Raw genomic sequence first — 18,106 nt, 5'->3', positions numbered from 1 at the left:
GTTTGGTGGTAGTTGAGCATTTTGTTTTAGAAATTATAGGAAAAGTCCTTATGATTCATCATTAATCGAATCAAGTACTAATTGACTTCGATTATTCCAACTAAGATATGCCATATCTTATGGACCTAGATTGTGAAATTACAACACACAACCATTGATGATCATATTTGGTCTCAAGTAATCATCAACATGATCTAACCTAGATCTTTATGATTTCTTGCCAAGTGGATTTTATACTTCTGAATCTTGGAACTACCCAAACTGATTCAACTTATATCACATTTGAGTCAATAAATCTATATTCACTCAAATCCATGTGAAATAATAAAGTCATAAAATCTTTCTTTAGCTTTGAACTCTATTGTCTAGGCGTTCTAACAATAGTTCATATCTTTTGTTACTTTCAACAAGTAAGACTAGTCGTCTTAAATTGATCTAGAAATCAATGAACTTTCAAAAGTCCATTAAAATAGAGCTTTTGAATGTTAACTTGTTGATATGGTCTAAGCAACAATGCCAAAGATTAGTGGAACTCAAATCAAGGGTTTGATTTGAACCTAGTAAAGTTTTTATTTTTAAAGAGTTGTTTGTTTTAATCAAGCATATTGACTCAACCCGTTAATGACCATTTCATTCAAATAAACAAACAAACATTGTTTTTGTTCTTCTGAATGTGAGTCTTTCTGTGTTTGAAACAGAAATTTAGGTATGCTGATTATGGAACAAAATATCCATTAAGTTCCAGCCTTTGAAAGGACTTAAAACAAACTAGATGACCCTACAACTAATGTAGCATTGCCATGCTTCATTTCCCACTTGTAGGTCATTAGTGTAGCCTAGCTTCCATTGTTTGAGTTATTACCGAAGTAAGAACCTCAAGCGGCATAAGATACCAAGGAAGTTTGATTGCTAGGTCACTTCTCTTTAAACATAAACTTATAGGTAGAAACGGAATCGTAAATTCCTTTCATTTGTTCCTTGTTTTCCTATTTCTTGTACCCTTTCTTATAGTCTTAAGAATTGAATTCTATATTGTTGACTTTTATACTTTGTTAGACATGTCCGATGTCATTCCAACAGAGTTCTTACCATTTTATTTATGTTGAATATTCTGTTTCAACTAGATGATCTTACCAGAAGCTTCTAAAGTTCTCTAAGCATCAATCTTATTCGACTGTCTAGGGACTAGACTCATTCGAGAATTAAATGGACAAAGATATTAGGTTGTTAACCATTGGTAAGGCTGAGCGTTTAAACTCAATGCTTTATGATCTCAACTACATTGTATTTTGAATTCAAAAGCACCAATTGGTTTGCCATTCGATTTTGATATTCGAAAACAACCATAAAAGTCGATATAAGAAACGTACATTTTAAATTGCTCATTTTCTCTCATTTCCGTGAATCGTTCTTGGATTCACTACCAATCGAGGAAATTTACTGTTACCTTTCTAAAAGGATTTATTGCAGTGCAAGATATTTAATTATAAACAATAATTAAAACATACATTGAAGCATGCAAAGTCTAAACATTTATCATGAGTAATAACTTGAAAAGCAATCATGCAATTTAAACAAGTTATTAGCATTTTATTCGAATTTATTGTTCCGGCAGGTGTGAATAAAATGATTCCAAGATCCTAAAATCATTGAAGAATTAAGCACAGTTTGTCGACTTAATCCTAAAACATCTTAGGTAAGCAAAAGCCTTTTGCTAATAGTCTAGAAACTATTCTTGGTTGATAGGTACGTCTAAGAACTTATTAGGTAAACCTATCGATTTTGCCACGACATAAAAGGACTCCTTACTTATATCGTTGAGTTTCACCAAAACTAACATGTACTCACAATTATTTGTGTACCTTGCCCCTTTAGGACCAATAAGTAACACCTCGCTGAGCGAAAACTATTACTAGATTGATGTAAAGGATATCCAAGCAAGTGTATATTTTGGCATGGCACCTTTTAACTCAATTTTTAAGTTTAGAACTTAAGGCTCTTACTATGTTGGTTAGATTTTAAGTGAACTAAAATCCTTAATCATGCAACATAATCAAGCTTTGATCTCATGCATATTTAAGACATATTTAAAGCAATAAATAACTTAAAGCATGCATAAGATAAATGTGATCTAGTATGGCCTGACTTCATCTTGAAGTTTTAACTTCAAAGTCCGTCTTGAAAATCTCCGTGGGAGGCACCATTTTCTTCAAATAGGATAAGCTATAATTAAAACTAATTACAACTATTTGATGGTACGCAGACCATATTTGAATTGAAAAACAACTTTGGTACTTTAGACCAATTACATTCAAATTAATGGTACGCAGACCATATTTTCTATCCTATTTGGGCCATACTAGTCACTTCATAACCTGCAAAACAGTACATATACAATATATACCATTCACCCATTCATTATCATGAATGGCCCACATAGCTGGTTAGTAAAACACATTATGCATCACATAAACATTTGCAGCAATTAATCAAGGGCACCAATAATCTACAAATTATTCAGTCCTTATTAATTCTAATCAAGTTGTTTTAACCTTAAGGATTTGTAGACCTAATCAAGAGTTTATGACTAAAAAAGGGCTCCCACTTAAACCAATAGATTCATATGCTTTACTAATTTTAAACATAAAACTGTATTTCTAGTCAAACCGGAAACATACAAATTTAATTAAAATTTAAAGCTCATATAAATTTATAATTGAATCCAAAAATTTAATTTAATTTCAGTCGTATTTAAATTAATTCATGATTTTAATTTTAGTAAAATAATTAGAATAAATAAAATTTATTATAATTACAATATTCAAAATTAAAATCCAAGAAAATAATTTAAATTATTAATTTTAAAATTAATTAAAATTACGTAAACTGAAAATTTCAAATTAAAATTTCAAAACGATCTAATCGCAACGCAACAATCCCACGCAACGCACGCCCTTGGGCCACACGCACACAGCCATCGCTGGCCATGTGCGCGCAGCCCATGCGCTGCGTCGCATCGCTGTTGCTCACCATCGCAAGGCATCAATCGAACACGCGAGCTGTTGCTTGCTGCGCGCGCCAGCGCTTGATGCACGCGAGCCATCGCTCGCTGCGCTCGCTTGCCAGCGCTCGATCCATGCGAGCCATCGCTCGCTGCGCGCCTGCCTTTCTCGCACGCGAGCTTGCGCTCATCGCACGAGGCAGCAGTATGTGAGCTGGCGCTCGCTGCGCGCGAGCCATCGACGCTGTGCGTAGCGCTCGTGGCACGCGAGCTTGCGCTCGCTGCGCGCGAGGCTCCGCATGCTTGCGCGAGGCAGTGCGCGCTGTGGCGCAGCACGCTTGCTGCCCACACGCGACTGCTCGTGCCTTGCTCTCGCCCCTGCCCACACGCCCATTGCTCACAGCCCACGACACAAGGCAGGGCTACTGCCTTGTGCTCGTGCACCATGCCCTTGCTCGCTGCATTCGTACCGCATGGGCGACGAGCTCCCTCGCTCGTCGTCGCATGCCCGCACTATACAACACCCCTTAAGGGTAACACGTAGCGTCCATTGCTTTGTGCGTGCAAGTTATATGAGCGAATCGCATAAAAATTTAAAATTTATATTCAAAATTAATGACAAATTAATAAATAATATTAATTTCATAATTTTAGGGCGAAAAAATCGAAAATTTATTATTTAATTGATTTCCGATTAACATGGATTCAAGTCTAGGTCATAAAAATTAAAATTTAACATAAATTTACAATTTTTATGGTGGTTTTTAATCATAGGTATCTAATTAAATTATAACTAATTATGAAAATCAAATTAATTCTAAATTATTCCAATTTTCAACAAATTAATCATAATTACAAATTAGATTGCATAATTAACAAGGCTAGGCATTCAAACTTGTTAAACATATACAGTAGGTCAATCAAAAATTCAAGATTTATCAACAAGAATCGCAAATATTTAATTTAACATCTTAAATTTACGAAATTTTGCATTCGAAAAACTAAAACCTCCGAAAAGTCATAGTTAGGCTTCGAATTTGAGAATTCTGGGTTCGGCCGAAAAGTACTTTTTTGGCAAAATTTTAGAATGCCTTTTACATACGGAATTGACACAAAAATCACTCGATTTGGATGAGTAACGAAGAAACTGCCGAAAAACTGCGTACGTATAATTAAATAAACGCAATTTGCAATTAATTAACAATTACGAAAATTAATCACCCCTTTTAATTCTTGCAAATTTGTAATATTTAACCATGTTCATGCAATTTAGATTATGAAAATAATAAGAGGCTCGTGATACCACTGTTAGGTAATGATTCATATGACAAAACATAAATCATGCGGAAAAACCATAAAGCCAGGAAAGCATATTATTTACACATAATCATTTAGCATAGTTTAGATGCATACGCTTTGTTGCGTGCCCTCACTAGCTGCGCCCGAACCGAACAAGAACAAGTCTTTAGGACTCCAAGTGTCGTCCCTCCGTAGATAGTCTACAGCACGTCCGGATCCGCCTTAAGCTTGACCAACTAGGATCGCCCTTAAGGTACTTAGAATTTTCGGCTATTGTAGGCAGTTATATGACTGAATTTTTGCTCTCAAAAATCACTTTGAATACTTGAATACTCGATCTAAATTATGAGCCCTTAACTCATATTTATAGACCATGGAATAAGTAATCGAATCCTACTAGGATACGAATTAATTAAATTAGAATCCTAGTAGAATTCTTATTTAATTAATTTATCTTTTAGGATTAGGAATTTTAATCATTAAACAAATCCTATACTCTTTAGGTTTCGTATGTGAACACAAACTCTACACGAGCATGACCCGCAAGCGTGTAGGCCATGCCCGCGCACAACCCACACGGCCGCTCGACCCACGTGAGCTACAAGCCCACGCGAGCTGCAGCAATGCTCGCAGCCCATTGCTGCGCGCGCTGCCATGGCCTGCTGGGCCTGGCCTTGCGTTGGGCCTGGCGTGGCCTTGGCTGTTCGTGTGGCGCGCTTGGCTTGCTGGGCGATGGCCTGGCTTCGTGCTGGGCCCTCGTCCGACAGGCCTCGTCCGATGCTTATTCGTACGATACGCTTCCGGTTAAATTCCCGGTTCCGGAATTCATTTCCGATACGAACAATATTTAATATTTCCGATTCTGGAATCAATTTCCGTTTCGAACAAATATTTAATATTTCCGTTTCCGGAATTATTTTCCGATTCCGATAATATTTCCGATTCTGACAATATTTCCGTTTCCGGCAATATTTCCGATTCCGCCAATATTTCCATTTCCGATAATATTTTCCGATACGTACCATGTTTCCGTTTCCGGCAACATCTACGACTTGGATAATATTTATATTTCCGATACGATCCATATTTCCGTTTCCGGCAATATCATCGTTTCCGGAGTATTCATTTCTTGCCTGTGACGATCTCAGCTCCCACTGAAACCAAGATCCGTCGATTCCGAATATCCATAGATAGAGTATTTAATGCCATTAAATACTTGATCCGTTTACGTACTATTTGTGTGACCCTACGGGTTCAGTCAAGAGTAAGATGTGGATTAATATCATTAATTCCACTTGAACTGAAGCGGCCTCTAGCTAGGCATTCAGCTCACTTGATCTCACTGAATTATTAACTTGTTAATTAATACTGAACCGCATTTATTAGACTTAACATAGAATGCATACTTGGACCAAGGGCATTATTTCCTTCAGGTTATGCTTCCAAGCATGTTATAACAGATAAAGCATTTTGTTCCTGGCTACACAGGAGTTGCACCAGCTGATATGACTCTTGTATTTTTTTTTTTAAACCTTTTTGGGAAATCGTGGATTTTGGCTTCATCTCCACCCTCCCAACTTTCGTTGTGAACCTTAGCAGGCGTTTTAAGTGATTCAGATCTTGTAGACTTATTCAATTCTTCGTCAACATTTTCTTCCGACAAAGATGAATTTAGTAATATTTTCCTGGTGTGACACTGATTTTCCAAATGTGTCTTCACCAAAATCACTAAAACTGGTAGATATACTTCGCTCTTGCTCCTCTTGCTCGTCAAATGAGAAAATTCCATTACTGTTCTTTGAGTGTAAGGTGGGAATATCTTATGTTGGATATTTCATTGACGAAGGAATTATAGACTCCCAAATACCATATTTTCCCATGACATCAATAACAGCTAACGAATTGGTAGTTGGTTTCCAAGCCATACGGCATATCCTCTCATCAAACTTTTTTCGGTCAATGTCTTGTTTCTTTGCAAAATCCCATATTACACTTGGTTATCTAAAGCAGATGTAGTTAGATACTTTCCATTAGGTGACCAGGACAAGAAACAAATAGGTTTGATATGATCACCACTCAATATAGATACCTTTTCAGTTGTATCTCTATCATACATTACCACATACTTTTTCAGACGTGGAACTGATAATAATTCGCCATCAGGACTCCATCTAAACCCATTCATAATGGACATCTCAGAACTTGTATCAAGAGCACTCCTTTGAGAGTATGCAACATACTTTCAGATATAAGTTCCCAAAATATCATCGTCCCCTTAGTATCAAGAGAAGCCAAGTATTCGTTATTAGGATCAAAAGACAAGCTAATGACGGGCCCTTTATCCCCTTTAAGAACTCTTGATATTGTAGCATCTACAAACTACAGTGTTGATGAGTTTGATGCCCTCGTCATCACCAACAACTACCAACAAACTTCCTAATTTGTTAAGAGTAAAGGTGCGTATAGGCAACGTGAATCTAGTAATATTGTTCTGAAACTCCTCACCTGACAAATCAAAAGAAACTCTGATTAAGCAAGTAACTAAATATTTATTATCCATGCTACAGGGGAAGATATCAATCACAACAACATCATCGTATTACTGTTTGAAACCCAAGTCATATTAATGTTTGAAACTCAAGTCATATTAATGTTTGAAACCTCGTATCAATCACAAGGCAAGTAACTAATTGTACTTGCACAAACCCAAGTCATATTAATGTTTGAAATATAGGGAATAACCAGGAGTACTTAAAAATCAATCAATGGTAGTCACAACTTATTGATACAAGGGAAGATATCAAACACAACATCACCGCAAAAGAAAGATTGGATATAAACGGAGGACCAATCAAGTAGATGTTAGTCCGACGACCAATAAATGAATCAAGGGAGATGAAATGAGTTGTCTGCACCCAAACACTATGAGGGATCATACTATACGCACGTCGATATAGAACCCAAACACTCCTACATTATACTAAGCACCCATAATTAGATCGGAATTTTGAAAGGAAAGGCTAAACAAGAACAATCTCAATCTAAACCCTAAACCCTAAACCCAGAGTTCATTTTAGATCAAAAATTTGAAAGGAAAGGCTAAACAAGAACAACCTCAATCTAAACCCTAAACCTAGAAATCATTAAAATCGAAGGTGAAACTACAATTGACATACCAGATTTCAATCACCACATACTACATTCTGAATCATGAGCAAAATTAAGTTGAAATTCGATCACACAAGAACAACCCCAATCTATACCCTAAACCTAGATATCAGTAAAAATAAAGGTCCAACTACAAAATTGACATACCAGATTTCAATCACCACATACTACATACTAAATTATGAGCGAAATATAGTTGAAATTCGATCATAATATGAAATTCGCACCCAGATTCTCTTACCCAAATGGAAGATCCGTCTCCTTCCACATGTCTAACGACTCTCCATCGACTTGCTATCAGAAATAATCTTATAAGGTATCCTTCAAATAAAAAAAAAACACCATTAAATCGGGAAAAGAAAGACCAAAGAGGGTAGAAGGTGGAAAAGAAGAAGCCCTATTGCAGAAACCTGAATGAATTGATTGAGAGGAGAGAGAAAGACGAATCACGGCGAGGGAGAAATGAAGGTGGAGAAGGGAGTCATCATGAAGAAGAAGAAGGGTGGAGGAATTACTTGAACAATTGGAGCAGTAAGGGCATTTTAGTCGGCACACTGTTGTTAAGAGAAATAGAAATGTCATTTTTTTTATGAAGATTTTGAGGGGTGTTGTGGGTAATAATAAAAAAGTTATTTGCCATCTTTTGGCTTTTTAAAGGGTAGAGATATTGGTAGAATTAGTAACTCATTTGAGTTATTTATGTGTATTCATGTAAGCTGAACGGGCAACACGACAACCCATCTTGTAACGAGATGAGAGGTCCTTATTGACTCGAAGCGTGTTCGTATGAATTGTTTATCCCAAAGCCTGAACACTTTGATGGAGCTTGATTTATCTTAATAAAATCTACGCTCGTTTGGCTTGGGCCTCTGAGGCTCTAATGTCCACCAACTCACCAATCCAAATGTGATTATTTGGTAACCGTGTTAGTCAACGAAAAGCCCAATCCCTCTTTTTCTTTTATTTCCAGTTCATTTCTCTGATAGCCGATACTCTCTGATCACTTTGACACCGGGTCAGCAGCTTTTTCGCTGGCGGCAACTGTGACGGCAGAATCCCGGCGAATTTTCGGCCAGGTAACTTTCTCCTGAAGTTTTATTCATTTTTGAGCTTTTCCAATTAATGCAGTCAATTAGCGTTTCTTGTTGTCACTCCAAATTTTATTTAATGCCAAATATTGTTGCTCAAATACTATCATAGACTTCATTTATTTATTTGGGGTTCGTTTCAGTGTATGTGCAGTAGAGAGTAATCAATAGTAGTTCATTGTGGTTGTCTTTGATTAAATGTATGTAATTGGTTGATTTGGTTCTTTCTGATTATTTTAGAGAGAAAAATTGGGTAGTGCTCTGGATTTAATCATGAAACTAGTGTGTAGCCCGGGCGTTGCCCCGGGTTTTGACTTTTATTCGGGTTTTTTTTTTAATTATGTGCACGTAGATATGGTGTCATCATCAAATTACGGTGGTCACATAAGAACAGTGGCCGATCAACAACCTCCCAGATCTAAAACCCCACATCTAAAAATCTAAACAAAGCCGGATCCTTTTCTTCAAAGTAATAACTGTACATTTATAAATTAAATAATCATTCCCTTTTTTGCATTCACTTTTATTCAATGTATTGGTTATTGTAAAAAGAATATATTTGCTTATATAGAAAGATATTACATAAGTTGTAGTTGGTTAAGATGGTAAGAAGTGTAACTTTTAACAAAGAGGTCTTGTGTTCGATCCTTATTAGATGTTTTTTGGTTGTAATGACATGTCATGATGCTAATTAGTTGTGACGTGGCGTAATAAGGAGAGGTCTACGTGACACGTATACGTTTTTCAAAACGTCTTTTAATATATTAGTATAGATTGGATCAACCATGGTTGATTGCGGAATTCATTTTATTATTCTCTTTATACCCCTCAATATGGTTTATACACTCGGGTGCACAATGCTCACTGTGCATCCTGTTTTTAAATGAACATATAGGTCAAATACAAAGAACATATTGTTCATACTTAAATGAACATATAGTTCAAATACAAAGAACATATTGTTCATACCCAAAGAACATATAGCAAATGAACATATAGTTCAAATCCATAGAACATATAGTTTAAATATTTCACTAGTACATGAACATTGAAATAATTCTCAATGTTCATTAGATTTTCAATAAATGTTCAACAGGGTGCACAATGAACACCGTGTACCCGGGTGTATAATCCATATTGCGATACCCCTCGGGGCGGAGGGGGTTATTGCATGATTTTGGACGAATGCTCCCATGTCTCACAATTAAGGCGGTTACTGTAAGAAAGAAGAAGCGTTGTCTCGTATTTCCAGGGGCAGGTTCTTTTAGTATGAAATTATTGATAGTTCAATGTGATCTTTAGTTATCACTTACCACATTATGTGAAGACATAGTGGATTCTTTCAAATTAGACCAAATTACATTGGCGGAATGCTTTCATTTCCACCGTAAGGATACACTTTGATCCTTATAAGCTGAGTTCCTAGTTCGAGTAACTTCAGCTTGTCATTGAGGTACTACTATATCTTGTCAATGAGATTTCTCTTTCTTTGTATGAACACGGGTTTATAGTGTCTTATTCTTGTTTATAGTTTAAAGTTCAAAGGATGCCCTTCATATATAAAAGCTTTTTTTGTTTGTTCAAGTACTAGATGTAGCAAATAAAAAGGTTGAACACAGAAAATAAATGGAACTTTTTTCCATTCCCTTTCCAAACTACCCTCTAAGTTTTAGGCCACTGGCCTAGCCCTATACTCGTCTACTCCACCCTTGTCTCTCTCTCCCTTACCACTACTCTCACTATCTCCTCAACCACACATTACGGTTATAATAATCCTATCTAACTTGCTTACTTGCGAGCTGGCCGAGACTGAATTCAAAATTCTTGGTGACCTAGCTTGAAAGAAAGACAAAGTTCCCTCGTTGATTTGTGGAATTAGAGGGACTATCCTCTTGGACGACTCCCCGTATGAAAATGGGAAGAACAGAGGAAGGGTGGTGGGTGGGGTGGAGGAGTGGGTTGATGAAGTAATAAAAAGGGAAAATGAGGAATTCCCATCGTTGTATTTGGAATTTTGTTTGTTGTACTTAGCCCACCTCTTGTATGTTCCCCCAATTAGGATCATTAAGGTTCACCTTATTTCCACTTACTTTAGGAAAATAAGCTCAGTTAAGTTCAGATAAGATAAGTTCAGGAAAAATAAAGGTTCCCAAGTACAATTTATAACTAAAATAAGTTTTAATAAGTTCAGATAAGTATAGATAAGTTCAGTTAAGTTCAGATAAGATAAATTCAGGAAAAATAAGCGAAAATCAGGTGAATAGAACGCACCCTAACATTAACTATTTTCAGTTTCAGATTAAGTTTTTCATAGAGACCGTCGATCTATTTGCTTGACGCTAGTGCTGTATTTCTGTAGCACAGTTTGGTTTCTGACTCTTGATGGGCAAAGATTACACTATATTTGCTATTATGAATAGAATAGATCCTTATGTGCCTATACACTGCTGGTTTGGTAGATTGATGTGTTGAACTGTCGGGTATACTTTCAAATTTTCAATCTTCCTCCTACCTCGACTCGGGCATTAGGGATTGGTTGGCAGATTGAATGGGTTTATTGAAATCAATCTGTTTGATGAAGATTTGTTTAATTTTTTAGATTATACTACTATGTACCTTACCGAGAGAGTTAAGTCTAACCTCTTAGTGTGGCCTTTTATCTCAGGCACGATGGATGATAATAGTCATATTTCTTCTATCTTGACACCACATTTACTACTATTTCTGTAATCTGTGTAAAAGTCGAATGTCTCAAGTAATATTCTGTCTTTTGGTCTTTGAAGACAGTTCCTTCTTGAATTCTTAGTTGCTTGATTTTTTTGTCGAATTAGACATTCTCATTTTTCCCCCTTACCCCGCTTCTTGTTGGGAGCCTCTTTGAGGCAATGGGGGTAATGATAATGATAATGATAATGATTAGACGTTCTCATTTAGCAGAATATTTCCTCCAAACCTGTATATAAGTTGCTTTAGCTTGTTTTTTTTATCCAAATTATAAGCTGTTTTACACACAAATGCAATATTAAGGGTTATTTACCAATATCTCTTTCTCCATGCCTAAAACCCAATATTTTTCTCCAATTATAGTTTCACTTAATGTTGAAAAATATCTATCAATTCTGATGATTTTAATATCTGGTAATAATGATTGGTGTGGCCATTGAACGCCCTCCTTCAATGCATATACCCCTTGCCGGTTTCAATAGAACATCACAGTAAATAGTTGAGCTGCTCTAATAGCTTCAATGAATTTGTATGCAAGTTATAAGCAAGCGAGTTTTGCACCATCATCTTCTTCATCATGCATGTAAATTTTCCTAACAAATAGTAGGCTTATTTTGAAAATTATATGTAAATTTCTATGTAATCATATGTGAGACAGTCATCAACAGCGTAATTTTGTTTTTGTTTTAAAAGACTTAATATCTTCATTGATCATATGGAGTTTCTCACCTTTTTCTTTCTCCAACAGAATCTTTGGAAGCAAAAGAATAAGGTTTTCTTTCTAAGTGGTGATGTGCTGAACTGCTCATTTATTCAAAGGTGACTGAGAAATGCTTTTGGCTGCTCTAATTATGTGATGAGTAGGGTGTTTATCACTAAATGTAGATGGCTTTAATTTCTTTTAGTTAATTCCTACTTTTCAGTATTCATTTTTATGAAGATATAATAATATGCAGGCAGGAAGTTGTACTGTGGCTACTGCCACATTGAGTAAATAGTACCTCATTGATCTATCTTACTCAAACTCTTTATTTCACCTCAAGTACTCGTGTCAGTCTGTCAGATACTCACAATCCCAAATGATATTTCAAATTTCATAAAGTTGTTGAGTCCGAGTTGCCTGACACTTGGACACAAACTCGTTTCCAACACAAGCACATGAGTTTGACTATCATAGTGTTTGATTGATTTGATATGGTGTGTAAAGTTTTACTGATTAACTTATCTGCTTATGATTGTTAGCTGTTTCTGTAGTTTTCCTTTAGGAAATTATATTTAGGCACGCGGTGATTGAAAAATATATATCCAATGTTTTTTGTTACAGTTCATAACTTGGTCCAAGTACTATAATTATTACATTAAAATAGTTAATTATCTGGTCTTGTGGTACGGAGTATTTTTTTGGAGTCTGAGTCATTGGATCTCTTATCCTTTCTATGGGCACGAGGTAAACTTGTAAAAGAAAAATTGTGCTTTTGCTCCACCTTCATTTCCGAGGAGACTTATATATTTCAGCCGGTGGGCATATTGAATATTAATTCCTTTTCTAAAACCTTTGAGAGGAATGTGCCTTGGACAATCATTACCATGTGAATGATTCCTGATTCTCAAAGATCTCTATATGAAATGCTTGTGAATCGGTTGTTTCTAAGTTCGTTAACCAAATTGTTTTCATTGACTTGGCCGACTGACTTCCTTTTTTATAGTTGAGCTTATAACCTTTCTGCCTTCCTTGTATGAGACTATGTAGTTACTCGGTTTCTTTTTACTTGCAACTCACCACATGTGCACGCAATTTAAGAAAAAGATTAGAGAGGGTAAAAATTATTCAAAATAACTTTTGCCACCGAGAAGAGGAAAGTGTTAGGTTATTACAGTTTAAACATTTTAATTATTTAATCTAGTTAGTTACTGTGGTGAGCTGATGTGCATTAAGTTGTGCCTAACCATCATTCATATCTTTTCTAGTAGGACTGTAGGATTTTATGCATTGGAGTGCTGATAGGGTTGAGGTGCTATTTTTGATAATGTGTGACAACATGTGTTGAGAACTAGAGACTTATTCAGCAACCTCTTCACATTGGATTGCACTTTGAGCTGAATAGTTCTCTGGTCTTGAGCTGTTCCAGGTGAATTATGCCATTGACTGATGGGGTGTGCACCAGAAGAATACTAGTTGGTCTGTAATGCTTTGCTATTAGCTAGAAAATGAAAATCATTCTTGTGACTCAAACATGAGACATGCCCCTGCAGGCCTGCAGTCAGTCTTTTGTGAAAGAATCAGTACAATCATACAGTGTACCACTTATGGAGTTAAGGGCATTTTTGTCTAATAATCCTGTGAGTATTTCATTCCATTCCATACCATTGCCTCTGGCTAGGCTCTACCTAGGGTGAAATTTTTATATAATCCACAAATGTTAAGACATATATGCTCATTTAGATTAGTTCTGCACAAGGGGGAAACGGAACTTTCCCCGGACTCATCTGCGAGTCAATGGGTAGACCTGGTCAAACTCCAACCAACAGGCTCCCATGGTTGGTCCTGATTTCCTAGTCTCTTCTTTTCCTGGCATGTATACTCCTGTGAAGCCATGTTGGATAAATGATATTGCTACCTAAAACTTCCTTGGTGTTTTATTATTTTTTGACACTAATATGTCTAAGAAGAAGACTACACGTTCCAAACTTATTCTTTATATATATATAATATTTAATAAACATAGTAGCTCTAAACTCACGGAGCAGTTCTTAAGTACTACTAAGGAACAGAATAAAAAGAAAAGAAATAATATAAACATTGTTATTGAATAACTTGTCCTTTTGTATTTTTTTCTTTTATAGTAAGCGTACGAGATGTCTTGGGGTGTTGTCGGCTGTACAACTTGCTTAACCTGTCTATTGTGACGTGAACATTCGAGTAGCACATTAGGTGGTCAATTATAGTTTTGTTATGCACATTTTTGGCTTGGTAATAAGTTGTGGTTGGAATCAGATTTTCAAATTGTACATGAATAATCTTTTGGATGTTGTTGGTGTTTACATCCCTCCGGACTTGGAAAGTATTCCTCCGGATGTTGAAGGACATAGGCATCGATAAAGGTCTACGCGTCTGTTGTGCTCGTTAAATCTTGTGCAGTATTTTCAACCAAGGCCAAGGCCAAGGCCTATGTGATCTTTTAGAAGTTGGTGGAATATTCTAGATCAACTTTTGTAGAATTAAGTTTCTCCGCATTTATGCTGGCAAATGTTGCGTTAGGGTAGTATGCAATCAACTACTGGGACATTCTAGATGTGAACTTTTAGAGAGAAAACTTACTCTCTATCTATGCTGTCACTTATTGCATTAGAAAAGCAATCAATTATTGGGACTATGTATGACAACAAAATCTAAGGTTTTCCCTGTGAATACGGCCAGAAACTTACACTTCGTGAGATTCTCTTGGAGGTTACTGGAAAATCTTGATGAAATCCAAAGGGAAGTTTCTTGCCTCCAAGGTCCATTCATAACCACAAAGAATACCTAAGACAATTTTGGCATAGGCTGTACAACTCATAAATCATACCCTCGGTAATTCTTCCAACCACAAATGGCAAGCATTCAATGGTTATTGAGAGTTCTTCCGTCACGTCTCTTCATAATCTTTGGCCTGGTTAAGCTAGACAAAAAGATAATTTCTTTGTTTTGATTTTTCCAGTTTCTTTGCAGTAGGGAGGAGGGGGAGTTTAATATACAATGCAGTCTCTCCGTATAGAGGATAGACTCTGGTAAGAAAGCCTGGACTTAGATGAAGCAGAATATAATTTTAACCCTGAAATGCAAAAGTTGGAAAAGTAATAAAGTAGGGGATGTCTGAGGCATAAAATAAGAGAAGTTAAATGGCTGTGAGATTTACTAAGGCCTAAGAACGTTCCACCAAGATTTGAACTTGGGCTATTGGAATTTGAGTCCAATATCCTTACATGGAACCACCATATTGCCATATCTATGATATCCTAACATTATTTTCTCTTAAGGGCACGCTTGGATTGAGGGTAATGCACTAAAGGAGTAATAAAAGTCAAACTAAAAAAAATAAGGTAATTGAAGGTGATGATGAGGGGATGAAGTGTTGGCAAAGAGAACAAGCTAGTGTTTGGCAAGGAAAAAATAAAAGGAAATGGGGGAATAGTTACCCACCATTCCACTAGGGTGATTATTACCCTCATTTGGGGTAATAACTTCCCCCTTCCTCCCTTCTCCTCACAACATCAGCACTACCACAACTTCTTATCACAATACTACCACACCACCCTCCTTGCAACCACCTCAATTCACCTTCATTGTTCTTTTATTAAGGTGATTTGACTTTTATTATCCCTAATCCATTACACTCAATCCAAACATTCCCTAAGTGTTATTGACATTTGATGTACTGCTTAGTATTCCAAATGGATATATTTGCTTTCATGTTTATGGTGAAGCTGAGTTTTCTATCATGTATGTCAAGGTGTTTTCTTTTTCTAATTTTTATTTTTTAGATAAGTCTTAGAGGATAAACTGCCAACAGAGATTTCAATTTAAAAGAAACAGAATAAAGAGACAAAGGAACAAGACAGGACAAAACCTTTGTTGCTTAAGAAGATAATTGTACTAATCCAATGACTCCTAAACTCCAACAATAACATTATTACCCTGAAGCCTTTGGGGGAGGGTTGATGGAAGCCGTCTTACTGGTATTGGAAGTCCTTAACAGAGAGATGGTATCTGGTTCCCAATTGGCCCTGAAACTAATATGCAATGGTAGTTTGCTAATTAAGAATCCAACCTGTTTAACTAGATATTTCACTTAAATCCATTATAATTCAAATTCAAAGAATTGATTCTTTTACCGACTAACTAAAAAAGGCTAGTTTTGGCAGAAGAAGGTTCCACCGAGATTTGAACTGGGGCTATGGGATTCAGAGTCCATCTATTTAACCACTAGATCACGGGACCCCTTGATGGACATTGCATAGTATATCAGAAGTAAAGTCAGCTGGAATCTTGTATGGTCTGGCTGCATTTGGAGCAGTGAAGCTGAAGTCTTGAACTTAATCTTTCCGATGCCATAGTGGTCCTAGAGAGATGGAGACTTGGTGAGGTAGAAAGTGATTGGCTGTTTGAGGATTAAGGGGTTGGATTAAGGTAAATTTATACCTCTGGTGAATTCACGGTAAATGCATCACTGTGAGTCTGTGATACATTATATCATATTTGTGGGTTATGTGATTTGTTTGGGATCTCTTATAATCTTACTACATAATCTACATCAGCTTGGAATGATCGGTTTTATTTGATTTTGGACTCTACAAAAATGCTTTCCTTTTGTGTTTTGTCTTACATCAATCAAATTTGGTTCAGTGGTAATTAAGTAACATTTCCAAAGCACTGTCTGCCTATCTTTGCAATGAATGGGACTACTTTTTTTTGGGAACTTTGATTATGAGGGGTTGTATTTATCTTTCAATTATCTGTTATTCTTCCTTACTTCCAAGTTCTAATTGAATTAAGAAGGGGGAATGGGGGGTAATGTTCTGCTGCTAACTTTTCCCTGCAGGTTGAGCTTACTTCTTTTTTTTTTTGACAGCAAAAGCTTACTTCTTAAAAAAGGTCTTCTACCTTGGACACACCCAGACAGGGTTTCACGCCCCTTGGGCGTATTCTTTTTCAGTGAAGGTATGCGCCGCAATTTTCTAAATTGGAGAAAGGTCAGTCTCAAATTTCAGCTATAATACTATACCACATTTGACAAAGCATAATGCTCTGGAAAATCTATTACATGAGATGAATGAACAAAGTGTAATGAATAAAGTTTTAGACACTGATTTTAACATGTTCTTCACCAAGATATCTCTTTTAATACAAATTACTTTGATAGTAATGTAAAAGTTTCTGAGATTAAGAGTAAACAGTTGAGCAGAAGTTTTTTTTATGATCTTGCGACTTACCTTACTTGTAGTGAAAATAGTGGATGTTGTAACAACAGTACAACACTGCTGTAGTGTTCTTGAGGAGTCACTACCTTTTCCTGGGGACCCAGGATCATTATCTGAAAGAAATAAACTTGTAATTCAGATTTTTCCCATGTTAGGCAAGGATTCTTGGGAGAGAGATTGGGTTTAAGGCCTTTTAAGATTTGTCTCAGTCATAGCTTCTTCATTGCAGCTTCATAGTTTATATTTAAATTTAGATTTTACTTGGTATTTGATATATAATCCAAATTCCATATGGCTCAGTCAGAGTCGAATGGTTGTCTTCGTGTTCGTCTTCGTCTTCGTCTCGCCAAGGTGGTCCATCCATAGAAATTCTACTGATATGGAGTAGCTTGTAGAGAACAGAAATGTATGAAGTTTACTTGTTGGTGATACAATGAACAGGACAGCAGTAGATTCAAACTTGTGATGTGAGAACTGACAAGGTTACAACTTACAACATACTCCATACATATATATGCTCGTGAGGGAATTACTGCTGTTTTTTTTTTTTTGTAACTTTCCCCCAACATGTTTATGCGCCTACATTTGTTGTTTGCTTTGCTCGTATATGGATGAAAGCTGCTAAAGATGCTATTCTGCACCTGCTGCTTATCAATCTTTTTCTTTTTCTTTTCTTTTCTCTTTATTTTAATAAACTTCCCCTCTGGTGACTGGTGAGGATTGATTGTTTTGTTACCTTAGATTTTACAAAAATACTCTTTATATTAAGGATTTCTAAATGTTAAGTGTTACGTGACCAAATTAGACACAAATCACGCAATACAACATTTTATTTAGTACCAATGAAGAGTATGTCAGTATCAATAAC

The 18,106-nt window shown here is 36.2% G+C and overlaps 1 long non-coding RNA gene and 1 pseudogene across 2 annotated transcripts; one reads left to right on the top strand and one right to left on the bottom strand.

The window, feature by feature from the left end:
* Nucleotides 1-5,729: 5,729 nt before the first annotated feature.
* Nucleotides 5,730-8,050, bottom strand: LOC110801221 (protein ENHANCER OF LHP1 1-like; annotated as a pseudogene).
* Nucleotides 8,051-8,308: 258 nt separating this feature from the next.
* Nucleotides 8,309-17,878, top strand: LOC110801209 (uncharacterized). Of its 2 annotated transcripts, XR_002536849.2 has the most exons (4): nt 8,311-8,544; nt 12,029-12,099; nt 16,183-16,447; nt 16,890-17,878. It is a non-coding gene; the product is annotated as an uncharacterized lncRNA (long non-coding RNA). The 2 variants fall into 2 exon arrangements; XR_008930657.1 differs by lacking the exon at nt 16,183-16,447 and having other exon boundaries at nt 8,309-8,544.
* Nucleotides 17,879-18,106: the final 228 nt, after the last annotated feature.

Source organism: Spinacia oleracea, chromosome 3 (genome assembly GCF_020520425.1).
Source record: "Spinacia oleracea cultivar Varoflay chromosome 3, BTI_SOV_V1, whole genome shotgun sequence".
Classification (NCBI taxonomy): domain Eukaryota; kingdom Viridiplantae; phylum Streptophyta; class Magnoliopsida; order Caryophyllales; family Amaranthaceae; genus Spinacia; species Spinacia oleracea.
This window is presented reverse-complemented; position numbering and strand designations above follow the sequence as displayed.